General features: G+C 34.5%; 1 protein-coding gene across 4 annotated transcripts in view; it reads right to left on the bottom strand.

The window, feature by feature from the left end:
- Nucleotides 1–21,262, bottom strand: part of LOC143242998 (dynein axonemal heavy chain 12-like) — a 115,135-nt gene that overhangs the window by 75,764 nt on the left and 18,109 nt on the right. For 2 of the 4 annotated variants that reach the window (XR_013023586.1, XR_013023588.1), the window contains exons 2-3: nt 14,670–14,733; nt 6,335–6,476 (exon numbers count right to left, since the gene is read on the bottom strand). The gene's annotated coding sequence lies outside the window, so the exon portion shown is untranslated. Of the gene's footprint in view, nt 1–6,320; nt 6,477–14,669; nt 14,734–21,262 lie in introns of all 4 variants that reach the window. The other 2 variants (XR_013023585.1, XR_013023587.1) reach the window with 1 other exon arrangement.

The raw sequence follows: 21,262 nt of genomic DNA on the forward strand, positions 1-21,262 counted from the left end.
CCATCTTCTGGGTGTACTGGAGAATAAAAATTGGTAGGAGGCAAAATCCAGAGAAAAAGGAAACTGCATAATTAGATAAGTTATGGTAGACAAATGTGTTACTTTTAGTTCACATACCAGTCTGTGAGATCGCCAAAGACAAACAACGAAAAGAGGCTGTGCTATGTTGAAACTGGCAGGAGATGCAAAAATGTCTATGGTCTGACACACCCAAAGAAGAATATGCAAGATGGTGACCCTAAACAGTTAAAGCAGAAAAAGATACATGTAGAGATTCAGAGATGATAAAGAAATGACAGGATAAGAACCACCCAACTTTATGGGGACAACGAAAAGACTAGAATAAAAATCCAGAGTAGAGTGAGAGATAGATTCTATAATTCCTTCTGTTAATAATGAAGATACAGATGATCAGTGAGACGTGGATAGAAAATAGAACAATAAGAAAGGTAAAGTATGTAAAAAGAAGATTGAAATTATGAGATAGGACATACAAAGCTTCAGGTTGTTAGAGAAAAAAGAAAACTGGGAGATGAAGTGAGAGAGGAAGGCACTGACAGGACCAAAGCCTGAGACTGGTTCCAAAGAAGAATAACCTCTAAAGTCTAAACCCTGGATTCCAAAGGGTTGAGAACAATCCCAAAAAAAAGAACTATAAAAAAAAATGGACAAGACATAGCACCTAGATATAAGATGGAGGGATATGAACACCAAACTAAGGAAATACCAAAAACAAATAAATCAGAACAAAGAGAGAAGGGGAAAAGTAAAACTAAAGTAACAAAATGATTTTAAACCATCTGTATACTAGGTCCTGTATTCAAGACTCAGCTCTGTGCCAGTTGGCTTGGAGTGAGTAACGTGAAAACAAGCTTTTCCAAATAAAACCCTCTATTAAACTTTGGTCATCTTGCTTCCACAAGTATCAGAAAGAGGAAGTTTTCTTAACTAGACTATGCATTTGTCACAGTTTTTTTAACTCATTGTTTTCTTTTATCTGGCATTGTTGCACTACTGTGGTGTCTCTGTAACATTCAGGTCACAACAAGCCACATTTTATGACTCTCAACAACAGCACCAATTTAAACATGTTTTGTCCTATGGTTTATCAGTAACATCACAAAAATTTTAAAGTTTTTTAAAGGACATTCATCTTTTTAATGCCATTTAACTTTTTAATTTACACATTACATCTTTTTTAACATAATTATCCTTTAAAAATCAAAGTCCATGTAGTTTTATTTGAAATTAGAAAACAGACGTTACATCAAATAGCTCAAAACCAGAACTGCTGCTGTTTGAACTACTCATTAGTCAACCTGGTGAGTTATAATTATTAAAATTTTGCTACAAGTCTTTTAAAACTTGTCTTATTTTACTTTCTGAAAACAGCCATTATGCCAAATAACTCTAAACCAAAGCTTCTAGAAATCAAGAGAAAGAATTTATTCCATACATTTAGCAAGAATGTTCACTGCTTTATTAAAACAATATTGTTGTATTAATACCAATACTATGAGTTGCAGCCTGTGAATGAAGAGTGGATACAGTTCACTGATACCTTCAATACAGGTCCAAAATGTGTTGTTTTTCAAAACAGTAACATATATGTACGTTCCTATTAGTCAATCAATTCACTTGAAGGTAACATACAAAACTATCAAAATTCTTGTTAATAAGGTCTAATACAAAGAACATGGCTGGCTATTTTGTGGAAACTTGAAAGTCCTTTGAATGTTGTTGTATTAAACACCCAGTCAGACAAAGTTTTCACATTTTGTGTGTGAAATGGGACAAATGACACAAAATCAGTGCTGGATAAGAAGTAATGACCACACAAAGTCAGACAGATACCAGAATTGAAAACACTGAATGTGAAAGTATGGTTGACACAAAGAATGTCCTATTACTTTCATTTCATATAAAACTGGGCTTGATAGATCAGTTTGTAATGATCTAAAACAAAGATGGTGACTGTTTCAAGTATATGTATGAGGAAATCCCAGCAATTTCAGAAGCAACACTTAAAAGGATTTTGTTTAGCCTCAGATGAGAAAACTGACTTAAAATGAACATATCTAAGTCTGTTTATTTGAATTTTTTCATTAAGCCACACAAAAGCTATCTGTGTTAACAATCCCAAAATTAGCTACGAAAAACAAAAGAAAATGCAGCTAATCATCAGCATCCACTGTCAACTTTTGGTAACTTTTTATTAAAGAAAAGTAGGGTTGATTATAATGACCACTTGGCTGAAAAAAACAAGCATGTTTGTTTGAACAAGGATTCAACCTACAACTCACAGACTGCAAGTTCAACTTGCAATACGTGAGATCATAATACATAGTTCTGACACTAAATGATATAGATTTCACAAAAATATCAGGATGAATCTGAATGCATATCTGTTTGACATCAACTTTCCTCTTGTTTATTCATTTTTTTTATTTTTATCAACAAACATAATAAAAAAATGTTCATTGTGGCAAATAAAATAATAATTTGATCTAAGCAAGAGTTTTATTTATTCCTACTTCATAACAACATTTTTACATGGAGGAGAAATGGATATTATTTTCAAAATCTAATAAGCTGAATAATAGGAAGTCGTGGCACCCAATATACTACTGCTCTAGAAGAAATCTAAGAAAAACAATCTGTTAATTTTCTTGTCCTAAAATGATGCCAGTCTTCATGGTCAATATATTTCAACATGTATATTGGGATATTTGTTTTTTGAGCTATTAATGTGAATCTAGTTATCACTGTAGTGGGCTGTATTGTTTTCACTGGTCAGCTACTTCAATGAACAGATGCTGGGTGAAAAATAAAAAACATCTTTTTAACAAAAGTGCTTATTATACATCACATACAGTTTGTTTAATTAGTCTCTTTATACAATACTGTGTGAAAGTGTAAGGGCAAAAGAATATTTTGTCATTCTTTTCATTTTATGGGCTAATTCTTCCATGTTATTACTGATTGTAAATTTCAATGCCATGATAGTGATTCATTGATCACTTTTTAACAATTAAACGAGCTAGGGTGAGAACACTGAGTTTTTAGAATTTCCTATGCTTGTACCTTGGACATGTCATAATGGTTCTGTTTGAATGAATATATTGGTAAAATTTAGGGCATGAAATAAATGTCATGGTACAACATGCAATGCCTCAACTATGTAGAAAGAAGCTAGCATATTGAACCAGTATGTGTTAGAAGAAATAAATTTAATAGCAATCCACAAATAAATCTTGATAAAAACAGTAATAACACACAAATGACGTTATCATTCCACAACTCAAAATGAGGAAATAATTGTCAGTAGATCAGAGACTTTGCATAAAAACTTTATGTGATGCTTGTTGGACTCTTCATCTAATTGCTGTAGACTTGAAATTTTCCCCAACTACTGTCAACTACACCACAAATAATGAGTACAATACAGATAAATTTGAAAATAAGAAGGGAAGAAACAGAACACCTAGATTCAATGATACTTGCATTAAGTACCTTTGTTTATGCAACCTTCTGGATAGAAAGAAAACTGGTTTCAAGCATGTGATAAATGACCATGTACCAAATGAAAGAAATTTGTCCAGATCTACAATATCAAGATAAGTCAATGATGATAGAATATTTGATCATGTAGCAGTTAAAAAACCTTTACTTTGTTCTCCAAGTATTGACAAGAAACTGGACTGCTGATAATTGAAAAGAAGTAATATGGATGGAAAAGTCAAAGTTTGAAATAGTTTACTCAAAGTGTACATTGTACATCCAGCAGAAGAAAGATGAAAGATTCTTATTTCAATGCACAGAACATGTGATAAAGCATGGGAGAGGCAATGTGATGGTTTGAGGTGTTTTTCTGTAGAGATGACAGGAAATTTCTGCAAAATAGTTGGAATAATGGACCACTAAATAATGATCCATCATGGCAGACCCAGTTCTACTACCAAGAGGATAATGACCCCAAACACTCATCCAACGTATGCAGAAATTACTTAGCTGAGAAATAAGCCACTGGAGTTATTCAAAATAATACAATAGTTCCATAAGAGCCCCATGTTTTTGCCTCAAAGTGAAAATGTTAACATATTTTAAACAGTTTTGGTGACCATAAAATACAGTTGGTCACTGGTGCATTAGACCTAAAAGCACACCCACTCCTACAGCTTTTTGAAGAACCACAATTATTCCAATGTTCTGATTTCATTTCAGTTAAAAACTCACTTTTAAATAGTGCATATAATAATTTAAATTTGTGTGTTGGACTGAGGATTCTTTTACAGTGGATGTTTGCCACTTTTTGGAGATAAATTCAAAAATAAATGAACAGCATGCATTCCACTTATTTTAAAATATGTTCAAAACAAGTGAAACATGACAAATTCTTCACACTACATGTATCACAACTGGATCTAAACACTGTATGGTTCTCTTCTTCACAAAAATCCATTTTGGCCAAATTCAGTTGGTTTAAAATGCAGTTGACAAGCCAAACTATTTTTCTCTATTTTAAATAATTCATTTCACATTTTCTAACTTCTCTCTGACTGAAACTCTCTTTTCCTTGGTTTTACTTTTGGCTCACTTCCTACTCTGTGGTCTTTTGTATGGTTGTTGACACTTTTTATTTCTTGCATTGAGGCATTCTAGAAATCTCTGTAGCCTTAATATCAATTACACAACTTTCAATAACCTTCTGCTTTCAACTTTCTTACTGTGAAACAAAACAGTCATGAAATATTAACTCACAAAATAAATTACCACTACCTACATTTAACAGTGTATTTTATCTTACAACCCTGAACTTATATATTTTAGTCACTACACTACTTGCCATTGATTGAAAACACTTAAAGTTTGTTGTAATGCAGTTTTTGAAGAGGAGGAAAAGAGAAAGTGGACCAGTTTGAACAATTCTTGAATTTCAAAAGATAACTTAATTTTAGTGAAAATACTTGATCAAAAACTTTGAATTTTTTGTATACAAAAAACTTGTAATATTTACAGAAAGCTTGTCAGATTTTGTGAAGATACACATATCATTTTAAAAGTTACAGTGTGGAAACTGATGATTATGAACAAAGTCACACACAGCGAGTCTGTAATGAAAGTGTTCATTTCTTTTGTTCCTATCCCCCTCTTACATGACATTTTAAGAAGAGAAATGTAGTTCCTCTATCCAGTAAGTATTTATTGCACTGTCTATTGAACCTTACCCTTCCAAGAAGCCAACAGTTGTTAACTACTATTCACAGCAGTGGATATACTAATTAGACTCTTTACTGAAAACCTGTATGCATCTGTTCAATGCACTTTGTTTCACTGTTACTTTGTGTTGTATCTTACCATTTGTACTTGAATGAAAAGGAAAAGAAAGAGAGTAAGATATTTGGTGTAGACCGAAGACAGTTTTGAGACAGAGGAGTTGTTTTATAGTACCTATAAAAAAACAAAACAACAACATCCCATTCCATTTTAAGCTTTGATGTTATGCTTATAATGCTAACAAACATCTCATCAGGGTCCTAGCAACATAAGAACTGGTAACTACAATTTTCTCTCCACATGTAAAATTTGGTGATATTCACCCAATCATATAAAGCATTTTGAATTGTATGTAATTGTCATAACACAATAACAGGTTTAAACAAATGTGTTCTTTAATTTTATACTTAAAATAATTACTAAGAGTACTCTATTTCTTATCTCACAATAAGGCACAGAGCCTTCTAGAACAACATTTCAGTCATCACAAAACATTTGATAGTTTGGTTTTTAATAGAAGCTCAATAACACAAAAAATGGAGGTGGATGGGTGAACTAATGTACCTGTCTTTCTCCTCTTACGCTCCAAAAGTGCTCTTTTTCCCCATTATTAAACACTGTCCATAATTAGACCTTGCCTGCTGTGAGCTTGTACAAATGTCAGCTTCAAAAATAATTGACACATATACACATATTAAATGTTGATATACAAGAAAACTGCTGTTCAATTTTACATTTTAAAAGGGTTTGTAAGATTGACTGAAAAGAATAAGAGATCTACATCGATCAACCCATATGGAGTAGAGGAAATCCACAGCCTTCTGTAACCACCCCCTCATAAATGGTTTTGCAACAGATTGCTTAAAAAGTAAGACCCCATTTTGTTGATCCCCTGCCTTTATAATGTCCTCCAGATGTTACTGTAGGAGCTTCACTATGTATGTTTAGCTCACTTCAAGAAATTTAATGTTTGAAAAAAAAAGGAAATGGACAAACGTGTACTTGCTGTGGAGTGACTGACACCTCTACCCTCATAGTTTCACCTGTTTATTGGTACCTTTCCTTCTGATGGACAGATTCTTCCTTCACAGGCTTCTTCACATTAATCTTGTTCAGCCTCACTGACATGACAACACGGAGCTGGAAAGTTGAACTTGAAGGCCATTCACACAGTGAAAAAGGCTTAAAATCTTATAGTTCTGTAAAGAAGAAAGATACAGTTTTGTTCACACTAAATCTTGTTCTGAACACAAAATCTCAATTTTGTCCCAATTTATTTTGAACATTTTAACTAATTCCTGGGCAATCAAGATTCAAGTCATGTAAAATTTGCATAGCTTTTCTTTTCCAGTTTAATATAGAATTATAAGAAAGTTAACTGTTTAACAAGTTTTACTGCTATTCATTTAATGTTACTATAAAAACTTGGAGAAAAAACAGAATAGTATTCAGTATAAATCTTTAAAGTTCTTAAATGGAAAAACTTGAAGTAGGCACTTCATGTGCAGCAAGCAATATGTAGACTAAATTACTAACTACAATACCCATACAGTAAGACAGTACAAACAATTCATGAGGTAAAAAAACAGCAAAAGCACAATGTGAAATTATTAAAACAATACAAAAGTAATAGAAAGAATGGCAAACAAAAACTTTATCACAGGCAACATTTCAAGAAAATATTAAGAAAGTGAGAGATACCAGTACAGCATTATACGCAAAAGACCCTGGAAACATTTCAAACAAAAATATAGTAGCATTCTTACTATTTTGTAAGAAAATATTAAAACTCCCACAATCATAGCAAACAGTATGATTTTGTAAAGTTCCTTATAACACATTATTTCTTACATCTAGAATATTGCAATAACCTGTTTTGTTTTTAGTACTCAAGTTCAAATTCAGTCCTCCACAACAACCAACAGTTAAACACACTCACAAGAAACAACAGAGTTCTAAATATTAATATGGATAATACCCCATACCATTTTTAACAAATGACTTGAAAGTCACCATTTATCAAGCCTGCTCATTCTACATAAAAATGTATGGCAAACCTATTTAGTAGAAACATACAATTCTGGTCAAAACAATGCTAAACAGAAGTAAAACTTAAACCTAAAGTTAAGAGCTTATGTATGTGTTAAAATTTTAATGTTCATTATAACTTAAATAAGATGATTTGTTTTGGTCACTTCAAGTTTAAATTATGTCATGTAAGACAATATTACTATAACTGTACATTTTTGTGTGTCAAGTTATTGTTATAACATTGTTGTAAATATCTGATGAACGTTTTACACACAATTTGTTTGTGTAGAGGTAAATGAAAATAAATAGATAACCATAATACAGTTGATTTTAAACTTTAAACTACATATATGTCTGTCTTGGAGTTTTATTTTTAAAGTTATGCAGTCTGAACTACATAATCACGAGCAAAATACTGTACACAGTTGTGTATGTAGTCATTACAAGTTATGAAAAGGTATATACGTGGTTGTTATGTATACAGTAAATTTAGAATAACTACACATTGTGTATACAGTCAAATTAAAGCAATTCACTTTGCACTCATCCATATACGTTTCAAAACTGTGGAATATTATTTACTGTTGGCTGCAACTAGGTAAGCTACACACTAATCAAATCTACCTGAATGTACACTATAAACTATGCATACCATAAAAATGATAACATCTTAGCTAACAGACTGTTATCAAATTTAATTTTCTACATGACAAATTCAGAAAAAAGGTAAATAACTAATATATGACTCTTAATATTAGTACTATATTACTTAAGACAGATGTGCCAGTACAAATTTATAATGATTCTTGGATGTTTTCCATTGTTCATTTAACCTGAGATTATTTCTCTTAGACACAAATTTATTCTTGCTTAACGTGGGCAATATAGCTTACCTTCATCAAACTTTAATTTAAAAAAATACAATGAAACCATGCTCTAAGCGTGTACAAGTTCCACAAGCACTGCTGCTAACTCTGCCTAGCAATCATATAAATCTGACCATATCCATTCCCTCTCTTCAGTTGATCACTCATCAAATCAGATTACAAGTATTCAGAGAAGTATCTTCTACATCTTACAACAATAAAGTTTCATATATAGAAGGAAGTATAAAGTACAATACAACTATTTCATGAAACTATGGATGTGATTCTTTGAATGTTAACCCATTCTTAGATATCCCTCTTTGTTTAACACTGAAGGGAGAGTCTGCATGATATATTTGAACTAATGATACGCTATGACTAGTCAGTAACAATTTAGTGATCAGCTTTCATTATGCTCTAAATGCCACATGCAATGTGTAGAAATTCACACACCTATATGTGGTGCATTAATACAAGAGTATTATGATGTTGAACAACCAAGTTACTGCTATTACATACCCTTCTTTATTATTGACATGATTTTGTTGGTATTTACCAAAACCAAATTTTGTATGTCTGCAGCATTATTGCCCTTGCAAAAGATGCAATTAGAAAGCTTTCATGTCCAAAGCACACTCTTTCATGCATGTTTTCCATAAACCATACAGTATATGAAGACAGTGCTTTCACAATCCATGTTACAACAGTGTAACAGCATATATAATCTTTAAGTATTGCTTCTGGTGGCTTGAATGTTATTTATCATTTTATACTAGTAATTGTATTTGTTTCATTCTACACCTTCTTAACCCTATTACTATGTGTAGGGGTCATGGGATGTTATCACATTTGTAGATTTACATTCAAAATTTTATTGAACCATTATTTTATGAATATATGTAGTAGCATGTAATTCAAATGTAACAGTACACAACAATTAATTAATTTAAAAATAAATATTAAAACAAATACCTAAATATCAAATTTTGTTTGTCATGTACTAAACTACATGCTTCTTTATTTAAATTATATTTCTGATGTCCAAAGGAAAAGTTTATACTTTTTCACATATAGAAATATAAATTAATAAATTTTGACAAGATAGAATATAAAATAAAAAAACCTCCTTTCTTATCTATTTTCTGAAATATTACTATATTTAGAAAATCAAAAAAGTTAATTCTGTCAATTTCTTTGGTTTTTGGAAATGATTGTTTACACATTCTTACTTTGTTCTATGAAATGTTTACAACCAATTGAAAGCTCAGAATTTTTACCCACATGGTATTTTAGGTTTGAAAAGTGTCTTCATGAGTAGATCCATTTTTTTGTTGTTGTAGACTCACAAGGAAAGGTGAGATGAATGATGTTTAAAAATATTTTTAGACATAAATACATTTTAATTAATAAGAATTATTAATTACACTAGAAATCTGTGGTACTTAAATATAACCTATGATGTTCTTTATATCAATATGTGTATATAAAACAAGAAAAATATTTTACATACTTCAGTTGTAAAATGTAACAAGGCTTAGCAAACTGTGGAAAGTAAGTACACATTCATTGAGAAGGAAACATCATTGTTTTCCTGTATTTCTTTACTTAATGTTCAGTTCTCTATGATAAGTAATTGATATTTCAAGATTTACTTGTAGACACTAATAATAATAATAATATGTATAAATATACATAAAATGTACTGCATTACAACTGAAACATGATTGTATTCTACAAAATACTGGTCTTCAACAAAGTTATTTCATCAATATCATATATATCATTCTCAGCAGTTTTCAGTTCATTTCTGTGTGCTTCTACATCATGATGATTTAAAGATTTATAAAAAAAATCCAGTTTATGATTAGCATCGTAATTGTGTCTGTTGAGGTTCACACGAATAGTGGTTTTTACTGTTTTAGTTACTGATGAAGTCATGATCAGAAAATTATTTTTGGAGCAGTTTGGTCGTACATAAGTTGTTTAATATTTCACTGCATGGAGTAAGTCTGCAGCAGCCATTCCAGTTGTATGATAAATTTTAATTGTTTTTCATAAATTGGTTTTGATTCATAGTTTTAACACAAAACATTGTTTAATCTTTTTGCTTATTTTATTCAGTATGTTATATTTTCTGTTGTTACATACTTTTTTAAATAAAGTATCTATGTAAATCAGATGCAAGTCTTATATGAATACTGATCTTTTATTTTTGGCAAACGTTATATGCTGTATCTATTGTGCTGTAACACTTGTAGTTGTGTTTTTATTGTCATGTCATCCTGAAGTGAGACTATTTTACATCATTACAATAATTAGTACTTCCTTACTGTGAAATGGACTGTAGTACAGTGCACAAGGTTCAGAGTTAGAATTAACAGTGTGGAATATGTATTAAAGTTATTGATTTCATCTCTATCTACACATCTTCTTGTTCAATTCTCCATTAGCCTGTTGTAGTCCTAAGAAACCTATAAGACAGTAGTTGGATGGAGACTTAGTTTTAATGTTTGAGTAATGATTATTTTGGTGATTGCACAATGATATTAGGTGGAATTTCTTATTGTTCATGTTTAAAACAATTCTGTGCAAAACATTTAGGGATTTGTATTTTGCAGCTACTTATAACTGTGTGACAGGCATTACTGTACTTGAATACCACACATTAAGGTCAATCTGAGGCTTAGTTTAATAAACTGAGTGCTAGCTCAGCTAGTGTGCTTTCTGAAGAGAATAAACCATGGTTACTTGGAAATTTAATTTCAATGATTAGCCAAATGTCTCATCATCTTATTAGTGACGTGCATGAATGGATTAAGGAGATTCCAACTATCCCTGTATCTACTATCTCGCAAAACCACAGCCAAGGGAACTGGCTTGGAGAAATCAGCATAACCAGTCAAAAGTTCACAGTTCCTCCTGCACAATTTCTCAGGCTTTGCAAAGTGTATTCAGAAGTAAACTTGTCTTTTTGTTGTTATAGTTTATGAAGAAAGGGTGATGTTCAAAAGATTTTGTTTTTAGACCAGATACAGTTTACTTAATAAAATCGATTAATACAATGGAATTTTATAGTATGGATAAAATAACTTATGATTTTGTATTATTTAACAATGGTTACATAAAAAAAACATACTTTGCATACTCCTTTTGGAAGTTTGAAACTGAGGTGGTTAAAATACACATTCTGATACCACATGTCTACTGAATGGCATAATATCATAACATTCATTTCAATTTCTATGACTTAATGACAAAAGTTGGATAAGAAAAATTTACTTACAACAAAATTTTTCATTAAACATTTTCTTCAAAACACTAATTTCAAATCAGGTGGTTAAGGCACTCAACTCGTAACACGTGGGTTAAGGGATTGAATCCTCGTCACAACAAACATGCTGGCCCTTTGAACTGTGGGGGTGTTAAATGTGATGGCCAATTCCACCATTCACTGGTAAAAGAGAAGCCCAAGAGTTGGTGGTGGGTGGTGATGACTAACTGCCTTCCCTCAAGTCTCACATTACTAAATTAGGGATGTCTAGCACAGATAGCCCTCGTAAAGCTTTGCTGGAAATTCAAAACAAATGAGTTTGGTTTTAAATTGGAAATTATAATTCAAATTTTAGTATTATACATTATTTAAATTTTTAATTTAAAAGTGAATATTGAGAAAAACAAAACAATTTCTAAATATCAGTTTTTATGCATTTTATGATGTGCTCAAATTAGAGTTTGTGATGTCCAAGTACCAAGACTATAGTTTCTTATGAGTTAGGAGCTCAAATTACTGATATTGAGAAGTTATAATATGGAAAATTGAATCTCCCATCTTTTCTGCTTGCTGCATTTACTGAATTAGTCTCAGTGCCCCTACCTACCTCTTCCCATTTTTGGAAGCACTTGCTTATGTACACTTACTTTTGAATATGACTCAAACAGAGCTAAGTTAGAGTTTTATAAATTATAGTGCAATTCTAAGGTACTGATATAGTAATTTATGACTTTTTGTTATTCTGAAATGTACACATGTTAAATCTAAAAGATTATTATTTTGTTTCACATCTTACTGTAAAATTTTGTGAGACTTGATATTCACTACTGAGTCAAGCCCCAAATGAGTAAAAAAGTTCAAAACTAGAAAATATTATTGTTAACTCTACTTCTTTATTTATGGTTCTGTATTTTAAGATAAATTAAATTTAAGAACTTTTTATAACTTATAACTCAGTTGTGACTATTTTACAAAATACTAGTTTACACAAATACAGCCAATACAGGTCACTTTGTACAGACTGTAAACTATGACTGTAAACATTTACTATAACTCATGGTTGAGTAATTACTGTAACGTTGCTCATCAGACTGCTATAATTTTATATTTCACTACTTTGATATGATGATCTCTTTATCACATCAACAAAGTTACACAAAAATTACGTCATAGTGAAACAGGAATGCTGTAACTAATTAAGACTGGAGATACTTCCTCAGGCAATGTTTTATATTTTATACTTGTGAAGAATATCCAAGTTTTAACTAAAGAAACTACTTCATAACATTAATCATTAAGTTTACCATAGATAGTTACAAAAATGACTGGTCCACTGCCCATAACTTTTATTTATAAAGATATGTTCCAGCAAATATTTAAAAGAAAAAAATTAAAGTTGAATCAAAATAAAATGTCTTGTTTCACATGGAAAGTTAATGTTAGTATTAGCATGATAAAGAGTAATATTATAATCTCGAATCATACCACTGATGAATGCAAGAAACTAAAAATAAATTTGTCAAGTGTAAAGCAAGTTCTAAAACACGGATCAATAGTTTTTTATGTTTATCTTTCATTTTCAGTATTGCTACAGAATTTAGTAAGTTTTACAGACTGATTGATATATAGGCCACCTAATTTATGTATAAATCTTCAAACACAAGTTTTATTGTGTGAGAAGACTGCAACACTAAAATTATCCAGTGTAAAGGCCTTTACTGCTTTCCATGATTAATTTTTAATGGAAGATTAACCAACTATTAAAAGAAAAAACCTGCAAATGAACAGACAAAAATATTATTATTGAAATTTCACTTGTTACTAAAAAGCAAAATTATCAGTTTGTAGGCACAAGGATGTTAATTCAGTTTGTTTGTAAGAAAACAAGTTATCTCAGCTGAAATATAGATAGAAACAAATTTCTTCCAGCAATGTGTTTAAACTGATCACTTTCTTGGCAAAAGAAACAGACACTTCATAATTATGTTACTGAAGACCCAATCCAGGAACTTCAAACTACTTTTTTCTTGCAAATTACAACTAGTTATATTGTGATTTCACTTTCCTTTCACTTCTGTGAAAGAGATTCTCATTTAACCTTTAGATGTGTAGACATAACAAAGAAATAAAAATCTAGACCAGCACTTCCTGAAGTCTTGTTGTCCACATCTCCCCTTTGATAAATGTGGTTTCTTCCACACACACCCTTTTTCAAATGAAGAGATACAATACACACAGATTAAAATGTTATATGTGTTGTTGCAATTACTTATAACCTCATTAATAAAAAAATACATTAAAATGCTTAATTTTGCATAATTACACAATCAACTGCACCCTAACTGCTATTGTTCCCTCCACCTACACTTTTGGAAATGTTTATCAAAACCATATTAATTATTCCCTCCACCTACACTTTTGGAAATGTTTATCAAAACCATATTAATTGTTCCCTCCACCTACACTTTTGGAAATGTTTATCAAAACCATATTAATTGTTCCCCTGTAAATAATACATACCCTAACTGCTTCATTCATGATATAAAGAATACAAGCTACTGTAAATCACTTCAGCTTCTTGTGACCTTTCTGAGCAAATCATTATGGCAGAAGAATAAAACTTTTACTGGTACACATGACAGCAAATATACACTAGCCCAGTGGTTGCAGCTGTGAACAAGCTACTTTAAGTCACTTCAGCTTCTTGTAGCCTTTGTATGCAAATTCTTATGGCAGAAGAACAAAATTTTTATTGGTATGCATGACAGCAAATAATATAATGGAGACACAGAGCAAATCATTCTTTCTATTTCTTCTGCTACTGCTTTAGTGTGTGTGAAGTGTATGTGTTTTCTTAAAGCAAAGCCACATTAGGCTATCTGTTGTATCAACTAAGAGGAATCAAACCCCTGATTTTAGTGTTGTAAAGACGAAGACTTACTGCTGTCCGAGCTAGGGGCACTGCCTTAGTTAATGGATGCTATACCATCAAAACTAATAAATATGCCTCTGAAACAACATCATGTGATGCGTTTTCCCAGAAAGGTCGAGAACTTTACATTTTTTGTCATTTTAATGTCACATATGTCAATTTTATACATACAACAGATTATAAAAAGCACTAATATCTTTTAATATTACCTTAATTGTGGTATGTGAATAAAAGATACATCATAGTACACTTATATCTCTCTAGAGTAATCACTCTTTAATCAGATACGTACTTCTACGATGGTCGACTCCTGATACCTCCTATGCGTTGACCATTTCTCACAGAACACGGTAAACCTACATAACAATGGACATAGTTCTGTTCAGCTAGACAGATCATTATTTCTCATTAGAACGGATAAGTTGATGTTTACGTTTTATGGACTGGCGACAAGAGTAACAAACGTGTTGTAATTGTAAGACGTATACTGTTGACTATAACATAACAATTAGGAGATCCTGCCGATTACAGTTCACTTCCATGCCACGTTAACAACGTCTGGCTTAATTTATCACAGTATTGAGATGTGAACACCAACACAGAGTTAATCAACTAAAAAGTTTATCAATATTCAGGAACTCACATTCCTTAGACTGATCTTTATTCGATTCGATTCGATCGCTCTACCTGGTATTAACATACAATCTTGTTAACAAATGGATATTACACTTCCCTCCCTACTACCGCCATGCTTGTTTTCATATTTTTCTTCTTTAACTTAAGCGCCACCTAGTGACTGACCGATTTAGTCAGTTCAGAATGAAAACAAAACTGATTATGCAGATGAAAAACTATTCCATGAAAAGAGATAAATAACATTTTCATTTTCTCAACTCCTTATGGCACATTACATGAAAATATTTATTTTATGAGAAAATGAGAATTTTCTTAAAGAAACAATAATTCAGTTACAACTGTTTTCAGTTTAGTATCATACTTTTAGAAACATTAAAACAACAATTATTTATTTTGTATAGTGTAAAGTACTTTATCACTACTCGTGTCAGGAATAAGTTTGCTTTTCAAATGCCCCCCGATAGTACAGTGGTATGTCTTCAGATTTACAAAGCTAAAATCAGGGGCTCGATTCCTTTCGGTGGGCTCGGAAGATAGCCCGATGTGGCTTTGCTGTAAGAAAATACTAAAATACAATTGCTTCTCAAATCTGGCCCGGCATGGCCAAGCGTGTTAAGACGTGCGACTTGTAATGTTAGGGTCGTGGGTTTGCATCCCCGTCGCGCTAAACATGCTCGCCCTTTCAGCTTTGGGGGCGTTATATGTGACGGTCAATCCTACTATTCGTTGGTAAAAGAGTAGTCCAAGAGTTGGTGGTGTATGGTGATGACAAGTTGCCTTCCCTCTTGTCTTACACTGCTAAATTAGGGACGGCTAGCACAAATAGCCCTCGTATAGCTTTGTGCGAAATTAAAAAAAGGTGGTTACAATAAAACTTTAGTAGCGTTATCTGCTGTTTTAAAATACAAGCAACAAAATATATTATTTATGATTAAAAAACACCCGGTAGAAGTTTAAATTAATTACATTTCATACTTTTCTGAAGGTTGAAGACTTGAAAACAGCAACGACCAGCGCATTTCGCCGTCGAGTAGCTTTGCGCGATATTAAAAAAAAAATTCTTCTACTTGTTATATTTTAGTGATATTCGAATCGTGTATATTTAACAGAAATAACTTTAAAGAAAGGGTTTATGCTTGAAACATTGGGTGGCAATAAAGGTTCCTAAATTTTATTATCTTTATATCAAACTTCTTTTTTTTTTTGTATTTCAAAATTAATTTAGATCGCAGTAGAAACAATCATTACCTAATTTAAAACAACGTTGGTTTGTAACAGTGTCCAATAGAAACACCGCCTATACGTAATTTCGTCAAAAGTAGAACTCACTAGTCGCTAAGGGACAAGTTTTATTTAAATAAATTTAGAAAAGAATCATGGCAGAGAATTTCCGCAGAAAATTTATCAATATCTTCAGATTTGGAAAGAGAGTAAAGTAGGTTGTACTTTTAAGCACCGTATCTCATTGTTTAAAAACATCTCTTCCAATTAACGTTTAAAATTTGTTCTAATTTAATATAATAACTTTATCTCAGAAATGACTTTCCAACTTTCTTAACAGTCAGAAAATAAGGCTTAATGTATCGTTTACCTGCTCTGCTCTGAACCTTTTTTGCCAGAGGCGAATGCCCTATAAAGAGAGATAGTTATACAAGTTATCATGTATAACAGCGAAATACCTCCACTGGTTAAAAATAATAATATTTTTCTCAAAGTCCCAGAAAATGTGTTTATGCAGAAGAGTTGAAAAACACAGGCTGCAGTAGCAACCTTGCTTTAGGCTTAGGTATATTCCAACTTGATGGTAAATCATTAAACGTGTTAAATTATCGTGATCTTCAAACTATTGTGTTTTAATGATTCATTTTTAGAACTAAAAAGTAAATGTCTTTAGCAATGGAAGTAATGAGTGGGGAAAAGGTCCCTAGCATCGGGGTCAAAAAGTGGGGTAAATATCTTTAGCAACGGAGTGAGCAGTGGGGGAATGTCCCTAGCAATAGGGGTAAACAGTATGGGAAATGCCATTAGCAACGGATTAAGCGGTTGGGGAAAAGTCCCTAGAATCGTGAATAAACAGTAAGGGAAATATCCCTAGAAACGGGGGTAAGCAGTGTTGGAAATGACCCTAGCAACAGTGGTAAGGCAGTGTTGGTAATGTCTTTAGAAAAGAGGGTAAGCAGTGTCCGAAATGTTCCTTAGAACGTTTAAAGCAGTGTCGGAAATGTCCCTAACAACGTTAGTAAGCAGTGTTCGAAATGTACCAACAACACCTATAGGCAGTGGGGAAATGACCTTAGCAACGGGGGACAGAAGAGGGGTAAATGCCCTTAGCAACTGGGGTAATCAGTGAAAAAAATGTCCCTAGCAACGGGGGGTAATCAGTTTTGGAAATGTCACTACCAACGGGAATAAGCAGTGTCCGAAATGCCCCCAGCAACAATGTAAGCAGTGGGTTTAATGTCCTTGGACATTGGGTAAGCAGTGGGGAAATGTCCTTAGCAATGGGGTGTATTAAAAGGGGTAATGTCCATAGCAATGAAGCTAAACAGTAAGGTAAATGTCCCTAGCAACGGGGATAAGCAGTGGGCGAAATGTTCTTAGAAAGAGGGTGTATTCAGTGGGGAAAACGTCCCTAGAAAGAGAGATAAACAGGAAGGTAAATGTCCCTAGAAACGGGAGTAAGCAAAGGGTGAAGTGTTCCTAGCAAAGGGTGGTTAGCAGTTGGGAAAATGTCCCTAGCAACGGGTGTATGCAGAGGGGGAAATGTCCCTAGTAATGGGGTGTAAGGAGTGTCGGATATGTCATAAGCATCAGGGGCAAGCAGTGTCCGAAATATCCTTAGAAACGGTGTTAAGAAATGGGTGAATGCCCTTAGCAACAGGGGTAAGCAGCGGGGAAATGACCCTAGCAACAGGGTTAAGCAGTGGGGGAAATTTCCGTAGCAACGAAGGGAAAGCAGTGGGAAAAATGACCCTAGCAATGGGGGTAAACAGTGGGGGAATGTTCCTAGCAACGGTGTTAAGCAGTGTCGGAAATGCCCCTAGCAACGAGAGTAAGCAGTGTCTGAAATGTCTTTAGCAACGGGGTAAGCAGTGAGGTAAATGTCCCTATGAACGAGGGTAAGCTTTGGGTGAAATGCTCCTAGAAACGTGGGGTAAACAGTGGCGAAAGTTCCTAGAAACGGTGGGAAAGCAATGGGAAAAATGTCCCTAGAACCTGGGATAAGCAGTGGAAGAAATGTTCTCACCAACGGGGTGTATTCAGAGCGAAATGTCCTTAGCAATGGAATTAAACAATGGGGAAATGTCCCTAGCAACGGGTGGTAAGCAGTAAGGGAAATGTCCCAGCAACGGGGGAAAGCAGTAGAGGAAATATACGTAGCAACGTGGGTAAGCAGTGGGAAAAAGGTTCCTAGAAACAGGGGTAATCGGTGGGAAAAGTTTCCTAGCTATGGGGTTAAAAGTTGGGTAAATATCCCTAGCAATGGAGATAAACGGTAGGGGAATTATCCCTAGCAACGGGTTGTATTCAGGGGGGAAATGACCATAGCAACGAGGGGTAAGCATTGGGGGAAATGTCCCTATAAACGGGTGTAAAATGTAGGGGAAATATTCTTAGCAACGGGGTAAGCAGCGTCTGAAATGTCCCTACCAATGGTGATAAGCAATGAGGAAATGTCCTTAGCAATGGGGTAAACAGTGGGGGAAATGACTCTAGCAACAGGAGTAAGCAGTGGGGAAATGTTCCTAGCAACGTGGGGAAATCAGTGGGGGAAATATCTTTAGAAACAGGTGTAATCTGTGTCGGAAATGTTCCGAGCATCGGGAGCAAGCAGTGTCCGAAATGTCCGTAACAATGGGGTAAGCAACGTGTTTAATGTCCTTGGCAACTGGGGTAAAAGTGGTGGAAATGTCTTTAGGAACTGGGTGTATTCAGTGGGGGAAATGTTCCTAGCAACAGGGTAAGCAGTTGGAAAAATGTCCCTAGCAACAAGGGAAAGCAGTGTTGGAAATGTGTCTAGAAAGGGGGTTAGCAGTATCGGAAATGTCCCTAGCAATGAGAGTAAGCAATGTCACTAGCAAGGGGGTAAGCAGTGGAAAAAATGTCTCAAACAACGTGGAAAACCAGTAGGAAAATATCCCTAGAAATAGGGGTAAAAATTGGGTAAAATGCCCCTAGCAACAGGGGAAAGCTGTGGGAAAAATGTCCCTAGCAACGGGGTGATCAGTGTCCCAATTGTTCTTTGCAACGGTGTCGGAAATGTCCATAGCATCGGGAGTAAGCAGTGTCCGAAATGTCCCTATCAACGAGGTAAACAGTGGGTTTAATAACCTTAGCAACTGGAAAAGCTATTAGGGAAATTTTCTTTGCAAAGTGGTGTATTCAGTGTAGGAAATGCCCCTAGCAACGGAGGTAAACAGTGGGATAAATGTTCCTAGGAACGAGAGTGAGCATTTTGTGAAATGCCTCTAGAAACGTGGGAATCCGTGGGGAAATGTCCCTAGCAACGGGGTAAGCAGTGAAGAAATTTCCCTTGCAACGAGTTGTTTTCAGATGTTAATGTTCGTAGTAAAAGAGGGTAAAGAGTGGAGGAAATGTCCCAAGGAACGGGGGTAAGCAGTGGGGAAGATTTCCCTAACAAAGGAGTATATTCATTGCAAATGTCCCTAACAACGGAGTGAAACAGTGAGAAAATGTCTTTATCAACGGATGGTAAGCAGTAAGGAAAATGTCCCTAGCAAAGTGGGGAAAGCAGTAGGGGAGATATCCGTGGCAACGTGGGTAAGTAGTGGGGGAAAGTCCCTAGCAATAGAAGTAATGAGTGGGGAAAAGATCCGTAGCAACGGGGTCAAGAAGTGGGGTAAATATCCCTAGCAATGGAGTGAGTAGTAGTGGAATGTCCCTAGCAATAGGGGTAAACAGTAGGGGAAATGTTTTCAGCATAGGGATGAGCAGTGTCCGAAATCTCCCTAGCAACAGTGATAAACAATGGGGAAATGATCCTAGCAACAGTGGTAAGCAGTAGAGTAAATGTCCTTAGCAACGGGATAAAGCAGTGGAGGAAATGTCCCTAGCAACGGGGGTAAACAGTGTCCGAAATGCCCCTAGCAACACATATAGGCAGTGGGGGAATGTCCCTAGCAACGGGAGGAAAGTAGTGAAAGAAATGTCCCTAGAATCGGGAATAAACAGTAAAGGAAATGTCCCTAGCAACGGGGGTAAACAGTGAGGAAAATGTCGCTAGCAACGGGAGTAAGCATTAGGGGAAATGTCGTTAGCAATGGGGAATAACAAATGAGAAATGTCCCTTGCAACGGGTGGTAGACAGTGTCGAAAATATAACTAGCAACGTGGTTAAGCAATGTCCGAAATGTCATTAGCATCGGTGTTTATTAGTGAGGAAATGTCCTTAGCAATGGCGGTAAACAGTGGGGGAAACGTCCCTAGTAAAAGGATTAAGCATTGGGTGAAATGTCCCAAGCAACATGGGGAAATGTCCCCAGAAAGGGGTAAGCAGTGGGGAAAATATCCTTAGAAATGGGAATAAGCAATGGGGAAATGTCCCTACCAACAGGGGTAGGCAGTTTCCGAAATGCCCCTAGGAACAGGGGTAGGCAGTAGGAGAATGTCCCTAGAAACGTGTGGTAAGCAGTGTCGGAAATGTCACTAGGCCCTGGGGTAAGCAGTGTCCATAATGACTTTAGATTCTGTTTTTATCAGTGGGTAAATGCCCTTAGCAACGGCGGTAAACAGTGGGGGAAATGTCCCGAGCAACGGTTTTAAGCAGTGGGTTAATGTCCTTAGCAACAAATGTAAGCAGTGGAGAAATGACCCTAAAATAAGGGTTAAGCAGTGGGGAAATGTCCCTAGCAACGGGGATAAGCAGTGAGGGAAATGCCCTATGAAAGGGGTATATTCAGTGGTGGAAATGTCTCTAACAACAGAGGTAAACCGTAGAAGAACTATCTTTGCAACGGGTTAAGCAGTATGGGAAATGTCTCTAGCAATGGGGTGTATTCAGTGGGGGAAATGTCTCTAACAACGGACGTAAAAGGAGGAGAAAAAATACCTAGAAACGGAGGTAAACAGTGAGGTAAATGTCTTTACAACCGGGTTAAGCAATGGGGAAGTGTCTATAGAAACGAATGGTTAGCAGAGTGGGAAATGTCTCTAGAAACGGGTGTAAGCATAGGGAGAAATGTCCCTAGCAACGGGGGTAAACAGTAGGGGAAATATTCCTAGCAATGG

This window comes from Tachypleus tridentatus, unplaced genomic scaffold, assembly GCF_004210375.1.
Source record: "Tachypleus tridentatus isolate NWPU-2018 unplaced genomic scaffold, ASM421037v1 Hic_cluster_2, whole genome shotgun sequence".
NCBI classification, from domain to species: Eukaryota; Metazoa; Arthropoda; class Merostomata; order Xiphosura; family Limulidae; genus Tachypleus; species Tachypleus tridentatus.